This window comes from Carcharodon carcharias, chromosome 1 (assembly GCF_017639515.1).
Source record: "Carcharodon carcharias isolate sCarCar2 chromosome 1, sCarCar2.pri, whole genome shotgun sequence".
In the NCBI taxonomy this organism is placed as follows: domain Eukaryota; kingdom Metazoa; phylum Chordata; class Chondrichthyes; order Lamniformes; family Lamnidae; genus Carcharodon; species Carcharodon carcharias.
Genome location: NC_054467.1, coordinates 22,091,895 through 22,110,595, shown reverse-complemented (window position 1 = coordinate 22,110,595; position 18,701 = coordinate 22,091,895). Strand labels below are relative to the sequence as shown.

Sequence of the window (18,701 nt, the reverse complement as noted above, 5' to 3'; positions counted from 1 at the left end):
GCGCATTGTCATCTGAAAATGAGAAGGAATTGACCACCCTTGGCTAGTTGACAAAGTTACAGAGAAAATATTGAATTTAACCAATGGTGTTTCTTACCTTATATATCCTTATGTTGCTCGCTGTCATACTTTGTTTCATACTCCTGTGAAGTGCCTTTGGACAGCCCATTACATTAAAGCTTCTATGCAAATATACATTGCTGCTGTTATTATATTTTGAGGGAAGTTATAGCTTCTCTCACCATTTAAAAAGTGGTCAGCCATAAAGCTTTTAAAATGAAGAATTTGTGTTTGTTAGCCCGAGGAGTGAAAGGCCACCAACCATAAAAAGCCAAGTCATGAATTTGAAACCCATACTCAACTGACTTGAAATGTTTTCTTCTCATTGGACAACACTGTCCAGGTTTGAATGGTCCTTGTAATTGATATGTTGTCTATGATACAGAGCACTCAATCAGAGGAGTTAAGATATGATATAATACGTACTACCTGCTGAAAAATGCAGGCCTATAATCCCATGATTAATATTGACGAAGAAGGAGTCTGTAACCCAACTTGCCTGGCCTGGTAGCTGGAGAGAACCTTCAATGGGGAAATGAAATAAGTTCAAAATTACAAATGCGTATTTTGTCAGTTAGTAATGTTGTCACTACTCATTCGGGATTAATAATAAAAATGTCAAGTCTCTATTTCAACAAGTGTTTGCAGTTTGGGTTCAGAGTGCAATGGATTTGATTCAAAAATGTCATTTTCCCATTCTGTGCATTCTTGCATTGTGCTTTTCAGCTATATTGTTATTGTTACCCCAGATCTGTCCTCTTATTGAATACTATTTAAAAGCTATGTCTCTATTTTTTGAACATTAATATTGAGGCTCAACCAACTGACCAATTATACTGTATTACAGCTTGCTTTTAGAAATGGAATTCTAGAAGACTTGCTGGAAAAGAGGAAAGGAAGTAACCCTTAGAACTGTATTGGCCAAGAAAAATCCATGGGAGAAGTTTGCTTTTGGTAAGTGAGGGACAATGGTGGTGAATTCACTGACAGGCATATCTGAATATTGCCAGAATTCTCTGTAATGAGTCTTTGATGCAGCCAAATAAGCCTTGGGCATGAAATACTGTGTAAATTGCTTGGAACTTTTCTGTGCCATTGAGATGTCCGTGGGCAGGCATTCAGACTGACTGCAGCCTCAGACTGGATTTAGTTGGAACTCTTGCTCACCAGTCAGGAAGCCAGTGAGAGAACTTTTGTTAGTTCTGTAGGGGAGGCACTTTTATGGCCACCATCAGGCCTTGCTTAGCATTCAAGACTCCGACAGCGGAAGTCCCACCTCCTGAGAGCTGTCGGCCAATCAGAGGCTGACAGCTCTTCATTGCCATCAGCTGCCAGCAATGCTTCTGCCAGGGGCCCAGGATCAGCAAGGGACCTGGGTCACAGGTCAGAGGGCGTATTGGGGGTTGCAGGGTGGTGGTTATGGCAAATTGGGGTGGAGAGGGTGTTAGAGGCGAGGCGATGGCGTAATGATTGATAACAAGTCATCCACCCACCCCCCACCACCCGCCCCCAACCCACCCCGACTCACCCTGCCCACATTGGCTGTTGGCAAACCCAGTAGTGATATATGTACTCCTAGGATCTTAGTCCCATTTCTTGCGGTTGCAATGAAGGGAGAATATGATCTTGAATGAGCCAACGTGTACAGCTGAGAGGGAAGGAGCCCTAAGCATGCATCAACATTTAATAGGACAGTCAGTATGTTAGTTGATAGAAGTTTGCAAACAGGGACAGACCAAGTCTGCTCTCCCTGCCTCATGCAAGGTTCATTATAGTCTGCAACATCTACAGCAAAAAACTGGACAGGTTTCTAAGGCATGTGCGGGATGTTATAATTTGAAGAATGTCAAAAGACCCTTTCAGGTTATTTCATAAATACATTGTTTCTAAACACATTTACACATTCCTTAAAACAAATAAATATAAAGGTGAATGTTAAGTTCTAAACATGACATTACCTGCTCCATAGGTCCTATCTTAGCCTGTAACTTTGTGCGGTAATATGTACATTTTTCTTTCCATCCCATACTCCTGTCTCCCTCTTCTCCCTGATGTAATTCCCAAATTGCATCCTCAGCTGCTTATCTATTGTAACTAGTGGGAATTACTGTAATGGAAGTTCAATAGAGACTGAACTAGAAGAGGTGCTGGCATCTTATAAATCAGGCCCTAAAACTAATATCTCAAAATAATTAAAGCCATAATAAAGCTGGGCCATGTATTATCTTAATCTTCAGAATGTGCCATTTAATTGGATACTTCAAATATCCGCCTCATGTTTCACCCTCGAGCTTATCAAGACAGAGTTTAGTGTCATATTCAATTAAAGATTTCCCATTGAGCATGGCATGTCATTTTTTCCTCTTCTAAAAATATGTAACAGATTGAAAACGCAAAAAGATTATTACATCACAAAGGTTAGGAATACCTAAAGGATTCAAAAATTATTGAAGTATCCTGAATATAAGAGGGAAGCTCAGTTGGCTAGACCTCTAGCATGCGAATGAGATTAATGTTAACAGCACTGGGTTCAATCCCAGTTCAGGCTGAGGTAGACACAGGTCTGCCTTCTCGCTCTAACTATAGTAATAATCATGGCACTTTGTAGTGGTTAGGCGAATAATCACCAAAAACCTGCCTTTGGGCAGAAAATTGAAGAAAATTTGAAATATGAAATGTGTAACTACACTAAAACACTTCCCTGGTTAAAAGACAATGTATGATTGCTAACTTAGCCTCATCACCCATCTCAATCCTAAGCAACTCACCCCTGATTCCCCAAAACATGTCCACAAGGCGCAAGTCAGGAGTGTGATGGAGTACTCTCCACTTGCCTGGATGAGGGAAGCTCCAACAACACTCAAGAAGCATGACACCATCCAGGACAAAGCAGCTGCTTGACTGGCACCCCATACACTACCTTCAACTTTTACTCCCTCCACCATCGACACACGGTGGCAGCAATCTACAAGATGCACTGCAGGAACTCAACAAGGCTCCTTTGACAGCATCTTCCAAACCCGCAAGCTCTACCACTTAGAAGGACAAAGGCAGCAAATGCATGGGAACACCACCACCTGCAAGTTCCCCTCTAAGCCACACACCATCTGCAGTTATATCGCAGTTCCTTCACTGTTACTGGGTCAAAATCCTGGAACTCCATCCCTAACAGCACTGCGGGTGTACCTACACCACATGGACTGCAGCTGTTCAAGAAGGCAGCTCATTAACACTTTCTCAAGGGCAGTTGGGGATGGGCAATAAATGCTGGCCCAGCCAGTGATGCCTACATCCCATGAAAGTACAAAAAACAACCCTTTGTGTAGTAATGAAAAAATATGAACAAATGATATTCAGAGCAGTCCACATTCGCACATAATTTTGCTGTGCTAATAAGGAATGATTTACAAATACTCACTCCCATGCAGAGTCTTGCCCGCTGGGAGTGAGCATCAGAAATTCAAGGATGCCCTCTCCACAGTTTTCCATTATTAAAATGAATGGTTGGTGAATAATGAAGAATGAATGCACAATTTCCAGATGCACTTCTGGCCGCTGAGGTTGTGTTTCAGGAGCACGTATTTAGAATAGTCAGCCATATGGTGCTGGCACAGAACCTCATTAAATGAGTCCAAGGGATAAAACTAGAACAATGGAAGAAGATTTTCATCGAATAGATAAAGAGAAATTCTTTCCATTGGCAGGAGGGTCAGTTTGCAGGTTTGAAGCTATTTATCAAAAGAACAATGGGAGAGATGGGAGGATTTATTTTATGCTGCAAGTTCTTATGACCTGAAATGTATGATCTGGAAGGATGGTGGAAGCAGATTGAATTGTAACTTTCAAAAGGGAATTAAATTGGAAAGGAAATATTGGCAAGTCTGTGCAGAGTGGGACGGGTCTTTTATCTATTTCAAAGAGCTAGCACAATTATAATAGGCTGAATGGCCTCCTTCTGACTGTTCATAATTCTATTATCTGATTGTCTTTTCTGCCTGCAATTGTAATAGTTGTTTTTAAATAAAAATGATGAGTGATAACAGCAGAGTATGCAATATAGTAAACTGGTTGAGCACCATTACGCAATACTGGAAGGGAGCAGAACTGAGGTTTTGAAGTGAAAGGTTTCGTTCTCTGAGTTAACCCGCGAATTAACTTTGCTTCCAAAATAAAACAACAATGTATGAAATCCACAGAAGGTCCGTCAGCATCTGTAAAGAAAAAAGATTAGGGCCAAATGTAACTGTCAGCGGGTATGGAAAACTGGCTGTACTGGATTGTCTGCCCATTGTGTACCATGGAATTTTCTGTCTATTGAGTTCAGTTTTCTGCCGGTGTAAAGTGTAACTTGCCTTCAGCAGAAAGGAAATCACATGGGTAGAGGCAGCCAATCCACAACAACCTATCCCTCTCCCCCCCCCCCACAACCCCTCGGACAAAGTTTAAAATGGCTCCCAGGCAACATTGACTTTGTCACTGCTGTAGGCAGAATAAAGCACACTGAAAATGTGTATCTATTGTACTATGGAATGCAACAAAGGAAATAAAAGATCGCAAATATCATTGTGGCTCTGGACTGCAGCATGATGACTCATAAGGATATTTGGTGACTCTAACTCCTAAAATTGTTCTGAAAATTGGGCAGTTTGAACATTTCCTTTATTTGAGTTCCAGCTGGGAATTATCCATTTTCATTTTGTCCACAAGAATGTAGAATGTTCAGGCAGGTGATCTTCTCATTATCACGTTGCTGTGTGTGGGATCTTGCTATGCTCAATTTGTTTGCTGCACTCCCTACGGCAGTGGCTACACTTCAAAGTACTTCATTGGTTCTAAAGAGCTTAGGGATGTCATGAGGTACTGCCAGGATACTATTTGGCTCCTTGTCTCTGTGCTAGCTCTTTGAAATAGCTATCTGATTAGCCTCACTTCCCTGCTCTTTGCCCAGATCTCTGTAAATTTGTCCTATAAATGCAAGTTTTTAAAATCCCTTTACCCTTCCCAAAAATACTGTATGCACTCGGCAAAATATGTTTTGACAATGTTTAGACCATAGATGGATGGCAGCATGGATTTGAATCTTGATTTCCTTCCAAGCACTTGCCTCATCATTCAAGGAATGACCTTTTCTTTCATAAATTTCCTTTTTCAAGTTTAGCATTCCCAGTCTACTGTAAAATTTAATTACAATTTAAACAGAAAGTATGACAATTTATAAAAAAAAATCCCACAATAATGGCAATTTAGTAAATAATTGCAGGGTACTCTTGGAAATGATTGCAGAAGGGGTAAAAAATCTCTCTCCTCAATGTGACTGCTGGTTTCTGAGGGCACAGAAAGACATGGGGCATTTATATTGGGTAGACTGGGCTAGCTACAAATCCTTCAGAATCAGGGATACTCACCATGTGCTCCAGTGACCCCAGTTTGATTAAATCAACAGCCTCTTACAATTGTACAAATTGTGGAGGAAATGGCAGAGCGTGTGCTTCAGTTTGTATGCAACACAGCCTCAAAATAAGTTGGGACATGCTCCTGTCTACAATAGGCTGGCTAGACAGGTGATGTTCTGTGCCTCTGCATTTATGGATTTTCCTATGCAGTTTTAGTCGATGAATCTTATTGTTATCTTATAAGGGCGCTAACAGAAGTTAATGAGCCAGTCACTCTACTGTGTTGTACATTAAGACTGTTCGTTGCTTTAATTGAAGCAATTTAGGACAAAGAAAATAATCTGCCCCTTGCTTTAACCTTTAATCTCTCCAGCACTTGTTAATCCTTTCCCATTCCGCCACAAAAAACAGAATAATGTTCTTATCACAGCAGCCACCAGCACCTTTCTTAATTTATTGTTAATTTAATGTAATCTGCTGTTTGGAAATAAGGTGATGATTTATATAATGTAATAAAGATTTTGTACGTTCTGCAGACTTCCTAAATTCTCAACCAGTTCCAGTGCTAACAAGTATCTAGAGATGTGCAAACTAATTAGCATGCCACTGCTCCACGATAAGATCATAGAGATATCAATTGAGCGGTTAGACTGAGATTCAATACAATTGAATCACAAAATCTTCCTTGAAACTAGACTGGCATTATCAATTCCCTCGTCCAAACCACCAACCAATTCATGCATTTTAAAAAAAGCGATCCAATCTTGATGCAATAAATAATTTATTGAGGCTGTTAACATTTTAAAAAAAATTATTGATCTGTCTTTCCTGCTGACTGGAGCTTTTGAACAAAAGGATGCAAAAGCTAATAAAACACATGAGCGCACAGTTAATTTTTTGGTCCTCCTTTAGAAACAATGGAGGTATTTGGAGATTGCACCAGTTCCATACCAAATTAAATGTTGCACGGTTAAGTCATGCAAATAAAATCGCTACAGATACTCTACATCTTGATTAGTAATCTCAGAATAGTGAAGAGAACGCCATTGCTATGTGTTCTTAATGCTTGATGTCCTGAAGGTGCAAGGTCTGAAATTCTAGTTGTGTCCTAAGCACAGGCACAGAGTGGGCCACTGAGCAGGTTGGGGAACCATGGATTCTGCTATATTTGCATTCCAAAGTGATTTTCTGGTTGGGGGGGCGAGAACAGTTCTCCCATCCCATCTGCAGCCCCTTTCATTTCAGACTACCTCAGGAACCCCTCCTGTCCTTCGCTTTGCTAGCCTAGGAAACTCTCACCTGCTGAGAACCCTAGGAAAGCTCCTAGAACTAGTGAAGCTAACGGCATTTTGGAGGAATTCAATAACCTGCCAAAATTGCCCTGATAACTTTTTGAGGAGCTGTTAGTTTCATAAACGTCATCTTTCATTGGGCCCTCACTGGGTCTACTTTCCTTTGTTGGGTTGAGCGTATCTGTTGCTTCTTTACAGGTTCAGGCTACATGCTCCAGTGTGCAACTTATTCAGAGGCAGTAATTTGGGACAGGTTCTCGAGCTCCCGCCTTGGACCTGAGCCCGCTCGACCATTCTTCTGCTGATGGAGTGACCCAATAGGATTTCTGTCTCCATGCCTTTGATCCACAGGGATTTAGATGCACATTGTGCTAACTTTCATTCAGTGCTTCATGCCATTCTCGTTGATAATGGATATCCAGGGAAAACCAGACAGCATGGATTTAATCATCACTAACTTTATTCCGATAAGTAGCTTGTACAGTAAGCAAGGGCTGACTGTAAAACCAGCACCAGGTTTCCAGCACTTTTGCTACAGCAGAGCTTGCACTTATGATGTGCCTTTCACACCCCAAAGTATTTCACAGTAAAGAGTTCCTTTCATTTGCACAGTTGGTGTGTAGACAAACATCGGCCCAATTAATGCACAAGAGAATCTCACAAACAGCAAAGGAAATCAGTGACCATTTAATCTGTGTTTGCTGACTGTGGTTGAAATATTGGCCAGTATAGCAGAACTCCCAGCTCTTTGAATTATGTTTTTGAACTGCTAACATCCACTTAAGGAGGCAGATGGGACATTGGATTAATGCCCCCTTTGGCGGGATGTAGAGTTCTCATTATGATTGGTGCAGCATGGAGGTGGCAATATAGTACAGCAGTGTGAAACTTAGATATCAGGGAGATCCTGCAATTCAGCAGTGATATCATGCTAGCAGGGATTGTGGCTCAGAGAATAAACAACAGCATTATAACCCCAATTCCCCTCCAAGTCACTCACCATCCTGACTTGGAAATATATCGCCGTTCCTTCACTATCACTGGTTCAAAATCCTGGAACTCCCTCCCTAACAGCATTGTGTAATTACACCACAGGGACTGCAGCAGTGTGAGAAGGCAATTCACCTCAAAAGAATTTTAAAAATATTATAGCCCGAATTCTGTGACCAGCATTCTTTGCAAGCCCAGTTCTCTACTTCAAGTGTAAAATTACAGAATTACTCCCTTCATTTCTGGTATGGTGGAAAGATTAGTCAAGGTTTGCATTCATCATTATATAACTTCTACTTTTTTTCCATATGCAATTCTGCAGACTGAATATGTATACTGGCCTTTGTTGATTCTGTAAAATTCCTGGACACAAACTACATCTTTATAGGTGGCTGCAGAGTTGTGTTTTTTGAGGTGAATAATGAAGATACCTCGGATGAGTCACACTACCAATGAAGAGTTGCAAGTAAAATCTGAGACCAAAGAACTTTGCTGACCAAGATCAGGAAGAAACAATTGGAATTTCTTGGGCATTAATAAGAAATCATGATTTAGAAAGTCTGATACTGATAGGAAAGATCGATGGTAAAATAGATCAAGAAGACAAAGAACGATTTTTCTAAAGAGCCTTGCAAATTAGATTGAAGGTACCACCAACAATGATTGGACGTGGAGGTCCATGGCTGCCAGTACCCTGTTAGGGCATGGTACTGTAGAGAGAGTGAGAGAAAGAGAGAGCGAGAGAGACAGCTGGATACAAAGCTGAGTCAAGTGCAGGATTTAAGGGCAAATAGATAACTACTTAAAGAAGAATAATTATTCCTTGGAACTGAGGAAGCTGAAGGGTGACCTGATTGAGGTGTACAAGATTATGAGGCACCTGGATAGAGTCAACAGGGGTGCCCTGTTTCCCCTTGCAGAGAGGTCAATTACCAGGGGACACAGATTTAAGGTGATTGATAGGAGGATTAGAGGAGACACGAGGAAAAGCTTATTCACCCAGCGGGTGGTGGGTGTTTGTAATTCATGTTGTTTGAAGCATCGTCCTCATGTTTGAAAAATTTAAGAACAAAAGATTTCAAAATCAATTCTCGTAACAAAGCAGTTTGTGAGCATTCTTCCAAAATACAATTGAAATATTTCTCCTTTTGTACAAGGGTAATAATTGATCCCTATCCGAATTCTGCAAGCACTAGGGAAATGAACAGAGATCCTTTATCTGAATCCGATTCATGAGGATTTCCCTGTCTTCTGAAAGCAAAGGAGACAAACTTGATGAAATTATTTATGTCTTGTGAAATGAAACAACTTCAGGCCATTTACCATCAGCTTGGTCAAATTCCAGTGGTCCTACTGTATCAATACCTGTGTTTTGCCTGGGTCTTGTGGCATTGGAACAAGAAGATGTATAACCACAACTAACCAGTGTCTTGGTTATACCTATAGGTAACAAGTCACGTTTGTTGAGAAACCATTCTTGGGCTAAGATCATAGCTCACTAAGACTTTGCATCTCCCTGTGAGTGTATATCATCCCTCAGGAACCATCCCTGGAATAATTGCGCAGAGGCAGCAACATGTTGGGCAATTGGCACGTTAACCTCTTACGTGAAATTGCAGGCATGCATGCTTCAGAACTCACCTTCACCTGTGTGGCAGAATTCAGCCCAGTGTCTCAGGCACCTTCGCTTCATCAAGGAGGCTGTCACTGAGCTATGCCACCAGCTGCTCCTGCAACTTGCTGCAACCTGCACAAGAAGATGGACACCACTGCCTGTAGCTGTTAACTTCATTGTTACCCTTAGCGTTTATGCAGGGGTGGGATTGGGGGGGGGTTGGGGGGGGGTGAAAAAAATATTTCCAGGCTACAACAGTGATCATACTTCAAAAGCACTTAATTGGCTGTGAAGTGCTAGAGTGAGATGCTCTGAGGTGATAAAGGTTACTATATATATGCAAGTTCTCTCTTTGTTTTCTGTGAAATTTCCATGAACAGGAGCTGGAACTTATGACTGCTTTTTATTCAAATAAATCAGTGTCTGTAAAGCATCATTAATGCTGCAATGCCCTTTCTATTCCATGTGCTGGTTTTGCAGAAACCTTTGAGCACACCTCAAACAGCATGGCCCATTAAGAATCAGTAACTGTTATTTATTGGTTTTATTTTCAGTGGAGTCGACTGTCACATTTTCCAGGCCAGAAAATGAATGTAAACACAAGGACTAATCACACAGTAAATAGGTTGAAGTATTGACCATCAAGAAGTGCCCTCATCGACGTGCTCTGAGTACGTGAGCAGCAGTCAACTGTTAATTCATTTTAACATTCTAGCCTCACTCATTCTATCCTCCATAACTCTAAGGTCATTGAAATTCGGACGCCCATGTCTTTACTCACGCTAAGGCTCATTTCCCTATCACTCCTTCAATTGCTGACAAACATTAACTTCCAGTCAAGCAACCCTTTGACTTTAAAATTCTCGTTCTTCTTTTCAAATCCCTCCACGCCTTGCTCCTCTCAGTCTCTGCAATCTCCCCCAGCACTCTGAGAAATCTGCGCACACCTAATTTTAGCATCTTGAGCATTCCCGGTTTTTGTTGCTCCACTATTAGTGGCCGGGCCTTCAGTTGTCCAGGCCTGAAGCTCTCAAGTTCCCTCCCCAAACCTCTCTCCTCCTCTCTACCTTGCTTTCCTCCTTAAAGACCCTCCTTAAAACTCACCTCTTTGATCAAGCTTTTGATCATCTGTCCTAAAACTTCCTTGGCCAGAAATTCCCCCCATCAGCGGGGTGGTTATGCAGGGGCGGGCGTGAACCTGATCAGCGCCCCCTATCGGGGCTGCGCCGCCATTGTACGTGGGCGGGACAATTAAGGCCCACCCATTGTGACACGTGCCCAGAAGCGCTGAGCGCTCCCTGTGCGGGCGAGGGTGGGGGATTTGCGCATGCATGCAAAAGAGCGCAGAGATCTCCCTGAGGCACAGAGTCTTAAGTCTGAAACTTTTAAATAAAGGATTTATTTTTAAAATTTTTAAAACGTGTCCCCTCATGTGACACCATCACATGAGCTGGGACAGGTCAAAGAATAAATGTATAAATTTTTATTAAATTTTAAAACAGTTTACGAAACCTCATCCCGCCCGTGAATGAGGTTTCATGAAAAATGCGAAGGCCACCTGGGCTCTTCACCTGCCCCCCCCGCCAACCTTAAGGTTGGACGGGCAGCTCATTAAATTGAGTTAATTAGTTTTTGACAGGCCTTAATAGGCCTTTGACAGTTTGGCGGGAGTGCAGCCGACTCAACTACACGCCCGCTGAACTGGCTGGCCAGTTAACGGTCAGCCAGCGTGAAAGGCGTGGTTGAGGAGCTCAGCGCTGCTGGGGTAAGGGGGCGGAAGGAGTGCAAACGCAAAAGGGTGTGTGTGTGTGCGTGCATGCGTGTGTGTGTATGTATGTATGTGTGTGCATGTGTGTGTGCGTGCGTGTGTGTATGTGTGTGCATGTGTGCGTGCGTGTGTGTATATGTGTGTGCGTGTGTGTGTGTGCATGTGTGTATGTGTGTGTGTGTGTACGCATGCATGAGTCTCACTCACTCCCAGTCTCAGTGTTCTCATTCATCCTCACCCCCACTCACCAACACACACCCACTCGTACAGTGGGTGAGGGTGAGTGAGTGAATACCCTGAAACTGGAAGTGAGCTGGACATACACACACACACTCACCCCCTCTCACTCTAAAGGTCATCTTCATTTATACTCATTTTTTAAATGATCAATGTATTACTTTGACATTGTTTATTTTTGTTCCCAATTGTTTCTTTTCATATCTCAGCTTTTTTTGAAATTCATGTTTCATGTTGTGCCAGCCTCATCTTCCTGAAATTTCCTCATCTGCCCCTTGAGTGAGAAAAAAATTGAAATATGCCCCCCCACCCCCACCACACTAAAAGGTTGGACAAGCCTGATCAACACTGCAGTACTCCATTAGTACTGCATTGGAGAGTCAGCCTTGACCTTTGTGCTCAAGTTCAAGGAGTGGGACTTGAACCCAGAAAGAAAGAACAAATAAAGCCATTGTCACATTTCATTTTGCACTGGGTACGCACAATCTGCAGTGTCGTGCTGGAACTTGCATCCAGCAAGGTCCGATGTTCAGTCTCTGGCCCGTGGTTACATTTAATTTCAGCATTCCTAGGCTAGATAGGGAAGAATCAGCCAGGGCTCCTAGTGATCTCCACCCCCTGATCCTTACCAAAAGTGCATTTGAGCATGAATTGGCTTTGTATCAATCCCAAGGTAAAGTAACTTATCAGTGCTATATTATATAGGGTCAATCATAAAGAACTGCCATTTGGACAAGCTACTGGCAATGCCAGGCCAGGACACTGGATCCCGTGAAAATACACATTCTTGGGGAAAAATTGTGGGCTTGAGGGGGAGGGGTGCTGATGATGCAATACCAACCATGGGGACAGGTGGCATTTGGGGAAAACTCTTGATTACAGTCTGCCCCTGGTGCCAGTGCCCGTTGTACCCCTCCCACCTTACTCAGGAGAGATTGGGAGAAAACCAGTAAAACAAAACAAAAACACGCACCAATGCATGCGGAAGTGTGCCTTATGAAATTTGCTATGTTATGCAAGCATTGCCTTGGCTGAGGTGTGGGCCGGGATTTTTCCAGTCCCGCCCGTGACGGGAATCATCGTGGGCGGGGGACAGAAAATTTGACGCAGCAGCCAAAGGTCCGTTGACATTGGGTGGCGGAACCGGAAAATTCTGGCTGTGATGTTGTTTTGGGATATAATGCAGATTCGGTGTCCTCCAGTATACTAACTGTCTGAAGGAAATAGGGCTGCAGTGCCTTGCTGTGTTGTCCCCTTATCACTTCACATGTGATCGAAACAAAAACACGTTTGGAAATGTACATTTCTACACAATATCAATGCAAAGGTAAGAACGGATTTTTAACAAGAGACTAACAGACCAAAAGAAGAGAAAATATTCTGGATTGACAGAGAAATCAGCACCGGTGGTCAGTCTAAACAGAACAAAGGGAAAACAATTATTCAGCTTCCATTATGCATTTATTTATTTAGGAAAACCCTTCTATCTGTGCTCAGAGCCTGTTAAAGATGTGGCAGGAGCCTGATGTTTGTTACAGTCCATCCGGATAACCCCTGCCAGCAGAACAACGGTAAAAAAAATTGCCATTTCCGGATGTTGCTTAGTGGAATACATTGTGTTCCAAGGCAGTAAAATATATTAAACCAAAGAGTATGGCTTTTCTCTGGTAAGACCACCTAATTGTCGCCCGAGCAGGAGGGGGATGAAAATTGTTCATCCCAATGTCATCTTGAAGGTTGCAATTTGTTATTTCTGCATGTTGACCTCAGTATTTTCACTTGGCAGGCTGTTGTCTTGATGCTTACATTCCATTCTCATCTTTGGCATTGATATATAAAACTGAAAAAAGCTGCAATTTGATGGCGCCTTGCACACCTTATCTCATCAGTGTGTTTGACCAGGTGATGCATTGCCTGTCAGTGGCACCAACAGATTTTATTTGTACTTTGCCAACTTCGTACCTGTTCCAGGAAGAAAATGAAGATTGCCCTTGTATCAATTGCAAATATCGGACTAGTACCACTTTGTCTCCACAAAGCAGGGCACTCTTGACCCCGTGAGACTTAATGGCCTTAGTGAGTTACCATTTGGCCTGATTATTGGCAGGAGGCTGGGTCAAAGTAACAGTTGGCATCCACACACCAAGCTTTGCCAAAATTGATCTCTGCTGTAAAATTCTGTGGCTTCAACCAAGTGGCACAAGGACCTGTTCACAGAAACAGACTTTAGTGGCTTCTAGAGGTAATCGTTTATTTAAAAAAATGATAGCGTCTGCTAGGTTTGTTCTAACATAAAACAGGTTGGAGAAAAGATTCACATAGTGTTCTCATGAAAATGGTATTAAAATTGGAGAATTGCTCATGGTTCCCAATGCCATGCCAAATATGTACAATGACCAAAATCAGTTAATTAACATACAAAATTCTCTATCCAAGGTGACCTGAATTGGATTAGTTTATGTTAACTAATTGAATGCCTAAATTTGGTGTAAATTAGACTCTCTTCAGATCCAGACCTGCCTGTCCCTTTGCAACATATCCAGGCACACAGGAATAAAATCTGTAACTTTAAGAGGGTGACACTATTTTTAATCTATTAGATCCTTCTTAGGCTTCTAGGTACAGGTGGAAACACTTTTTGATCTACAAGTCAAAATTACAGTCTGCATCCAGTAATTTTGGAAGTTTACCCTGTAGTTTTTGCACAATAGATGTAACTGCACTAAGGAGCACAAATAAACGCTGCAGTTGAAGTGAAACACTGTCAACATTGATTTGCTTTGTAGAAGCAGAGTGCTAGCATATACCATCCAGTATTTGCTAGTGGCGTGATGTGTTGCTAAGAACTGTTCAGGTCTGACAAAATGTGGTACCACAAATCAGTGACAAGGATCAAGTTAAAAATAGATCTGAGAGTAACCTTCATCGTTCTAATTGATTAGGAATATTTAGGCTGCCTATTCTTTTTAATACTGCATCGAGCACATACACAACTGTTGAATTAGCAGCAGTAGAGACACAGCCATTAACCCAAAGTGATCCACAGAGTAAACTTTCAACCACATTGGTTAATTTATCTGGTGCAACAGCTCTACTAAGCCGGTTCTCTTAATGATACCTTCAATGTTCATTTCTTAAATTAAGTTTGTTCCACATAAACAAAGACAAAAGCTGTGAAAGTAGAATATAAATGAGTGACCCTAATTCTTTTTGATGGTTTGACTTTTGAAAGGGGCAGTTGATGGTGAGGTTCCCTCTACAGTGTATATATAACACTGCACATAACAATACTGATTTAGATGTTCCTTTAGTTAGAGAAGACTTTGTTCAGCAAAACGTTAACGCTGAAATGGAATGGGAATTAACATGAAAATGTGAGCCTTGTTGAATCTGTGGCTCATTGTCTAATCCGTTATTTGAATGCTAAGAAAGGAAACTTTAAGACCCATTTTTAAACAACTTCTTGCTAACCAGCGAAGTCACAATGAGATGGTTCAACATGCTGTGCCGTAGCCATTTCCTACAAGAATTTGTAAGAGTTCGAGTTGAGGGTAAAGAAGTGAAACTGTTCAAGACTTAAAAGGACCTCTGTCTAGGTTTTAATTTGTTGCCAATTGGCTCAGTGCGTGTTCTACTTATTTGTCTTTTTCAATGCTTTTTCAAAGGTGATCCCTTCAGTAAGCTCCCTGTTAATCAAACTGTGGGACATATATATGTGAAAGCAAGAACAAGTTAACTGAATTGCCAGAAAACAAACTGCTGGTGAAGAAAGTAGCTTCTTTCTTCCTTGTTTTGCTATTATTATTCTTTATGAGATGAGCCAGTAAATACCAACAGAAGTATTTGTCTATATTATTCAATAGTGGGTGGTAGTGGTGGTGGCTTAGTGGTATCATCAGTGGGCTAGTAATCCAGAGGCTCAGGCTAATGTTCTGGGGACCAGGGTTCAAACCCCACCATGGCAGAATTCAATAAAAATCTGGAAGTAAAAGTCTAGTGGTGACTATAAAACCATTGTCAAAACCATCTGGTTCACTAATGTCCTTTGGGAAAGGAAATCTGCCATCCTGACCTGACCTAGTCTACATGTGACTCTAGACCCACAGCAGACTCTTAAATGCCTGCAATAGTTCAAGAAGGCAGCTCACCACTACCTTCTCAAGGACAACTGGGGATGGGCAATAAATGCTAGCCTAGTCAATGATGCCCACATCCCACCCCATGTATGAATAAAAAAAAAACTACTGCAGCCTCAGCTGGCATAAGGTAATACAAGGGCGAAACTGTGTGCAGAATTTTATGTCAAACTTGTTGACTTCTATATTTAAAAAGGACCACTTGGAACACAAATAAGTTTAACGACAATGGTAGGAAAGACGATGAAATACTCATTCAAAGATGTAATGGAAAAGCATCTGGAAACTGCAAATCTAATAAAGAGCTTTGTTATGATCCTGGACCAGACTCCCAAGTTTTTGTTAAGATCCAATGACGGTTTATTTAAAGTAGACAAAGTTTGAGACACTTGCTAAGAGAATAAAGCCATAAGATTCCACAGGTTTTGAACAAACAAAAATAAACTTTACTTTATTAGATCAGAAAGATAAACAATTTCCAATGTCTATCTTATACTTTAACATTAAGAATTAACATAAGGTAAATGTGAATTAACAGGCAAACTGTGGTCGAAAACTCATTAAATAGCAAATGCAACCAAGACAGGTTCCATGTATTTCTCACCACGCACACAGTTGTCAATAAGCACTATGAGTCAACCAATCTCATTGAAACTCTGTCTCCCTCATGGGGGACTCCAAACTTTTCACTCTTGAAGATCAAGACTCTGAATTCCCTCAAAGCCGCTCCAACTCAGACTGCTTCATTGACTGCACATCTCCCAAGGTTTCAACCTCGTCTCCCAAGACTCCATTCCCCTAGACTTCCGAGTCTGCAGTCCAGCCTCTGATGCAATTTCATCCCTTTAGTAGTTGGCCAGCTTCATGGGGCTGACACTGTCCCTGGATTTCAACAAGCTCCAATCTCCCCAGCTACACAAAGGTATCAATGACTCCCAGGGCTTCTTCAGAGCCCTAATCCTTTCCAGTGTGAAGCCAGTGATCTTCTGCCATCTTCTCTGTGCTCCCCAGGACTTCTCCTGAGCCCTGACTGCACAGAGCTATCAAATGGCTCCTGGGACTTCTCCTGAGTCCCAACTACTCAGAACCAGCTAGCAGCAACACTTCTGCTGCCTGGAACCTGCAAACAGCAGCACCTTTTCAGTATGGCCTTTTCCCCTGCTGCAGAACACTCACTCCCCCAGTGAACACATGGATACATTGAAACCCTAGAACTTTCTAAAGCTCCACCCATCTCCATAATGCAGTCATCTTCCAGGGCTCACTAATGCTTTTAAATTAATTGTAGCTCTAACTCCCAAAACAAAACTGGGCTGCATTACTTTGCAAGCAGTGTAAACACGTCATCTCCAATTCTCTAAGTAAATCCACCTGCTATTTTATGATCGTACTTTTCTAGCTGTTAACCCTTAAGTCAACATGGTCCCAACCTTCTAAGTGTAATAGTCTTCAAGTTGTTTTAGCTGCATTTATCCTATTTTCTACAATTAAACTTTAATCTTCACAGAACTGAAAACTACCTCTAAAATATTAATCATCTGTGAACTAGGTATTTGTAACAGTATGGATTTCAAAAGGGAAGGTCATGCTTGAATAATTGTATTGAGTTCTTTGAAGAAGTAGTAGAAAGGGTAAATAAGGATAGTGTAGTAGACGTAATATATTTGGATTTTCAAAGGCTTTCAATAAAGTATTGCAGAACCCCGACCCACCACAGCAAAGCTGTAAAATTCCACCCATTGGGGAGAATTCTTGGCTCGGTGAGCAGGGGTTGGGCCTGCTCGCCCAAGTCGTAAAATGATGCGGTGTGACATCGGGCGTGTGTCCCGACATCACCGCGCGTCATTTAGATTTTCAGTTCGGCGGGTGCGCAGCTGACTTGGCTGCATGCCCGCTGAACTGTCAAAGGCCTGTTAAGGCCATTAGTTAACTAATTAACACTATTGAGAAAGCTGCCTGTCCACCCTTAAGGTTGTCGGGCAGGCAAAGAGCCCAGGCGGCCTACGCACTTTTCATGGAACCTCATCCATGGATGGCTTGAGGTTTCATGAAGAGTGTTTAAATTAAATACATTTTTTCATTAAAGTTCATTGACATTTCCCAGCTCACGTGACACTGTCTTAATTTCCAGGCAGTTGGATCATTGTAGCCTTCAGTGTCCATTCAAACGTGAGGGGAAATAAAGCTGGAAAGATAGGTCATCTCAGCCTTTTAGGATGGAGGATACTGTGCTTTCTGGCTGGCTGCTTTCAGACATAAAAATAAAAACAAAAAAACTGCGGATGCTGGAAATCCAAAACAAAAACAGAATTACCTGGAAAAACTCAGCAGGTCTGGCAGCATCGGCGGAGAAGAAAAGAGTTGACGTTTCGAGTCCTCATGACCCTTCGACAGAACTGTTCTGTCGAAGGGTCATGAGGACTCGAAACGTCAACTCTTTTCTTCTCCGCCGATGCTGCCAGACCTGCTGAGTTTTTCCAGGTAATTCTGTTTTTGTTTTGCTTTCAGACATAGTTTAGTGGATCCATTAGGGTAGGTTGTTTCAGGCCTTTGTGAGCTGGTAGTAACATTTTGCTGAAGGATAATATAATTTACTTGGATTAACTTCAGTGATGTAAAAGCACAACCGGTAACATTGCAGTAGATTGAGGCTAATGATTAACAAGGGAATATGTGAATGTCACGGATGATTATGCAGTAATACGGCTATAATGATAGGATGCTTGCTAGGCTGTATAGTCTTATCACTATTCATTTAGAAAGGTGTGTGGATACATGTGCGTGCCATTGACAACAGGGTTGCTTAGCTTAGATGGCTAGAGTGTGGTGCAAAATAATGTCAACAGTGTGGGTTCAAACCCTGTACGGGGTGAGATGGTTCTTGGTGCCTGCCTCCCCCATTGCCCCATAGTGATATCATGGCATGAGCTACATGAAGAAAGAGAGATTATTGATATCTAGGTGTGTGGGAAGTGGGAGAACATAAAGACTATCACCAGCTTCGCTTGTAAGAGTATTGACGAATAAGTCAAATTTGGAAGCCTAGGCCCTAAAATTCTGCTGGTCTCCCACCATAACTCCAGCGGGATACCATAGAACGCTGGGAGAATTTCAGGGCGCTTTTTTTTTCTAACTTTCATCCTATGTGAATGGTGCTGTGGTTCTCTGTCTATAACACAGTGGTAACATTTAGTGATAGAAATTTTAGTG

At 41.9% G+C, this 18,701-nt stretch overlaps 1 protein-coding gene across 8 annotated transcripts in view; it reads left to right on the top strand.

Moving 5' to 3' along the window:
- Positions 1-18,701, top strand: part of LOC121285316 (janus kinase and microtubule-interacting protein 1-like) — a 377,146-nt gene that overhangs the window by 152,866 nt on the left and 205,579 nt on the right. For all 8 annotated transcript variants that reach the window (XM_041201824.1, XM_041201835.1, XM_041201778.1 and 5 more), the window contains one exon: positions 908-1,014. The gene's annotated coding sequence lies outside the window, so the exon portion shown is untranslated. The remainder of the gene's footprint in view (positions 1-907; positions 1,015-18,701) is intronic.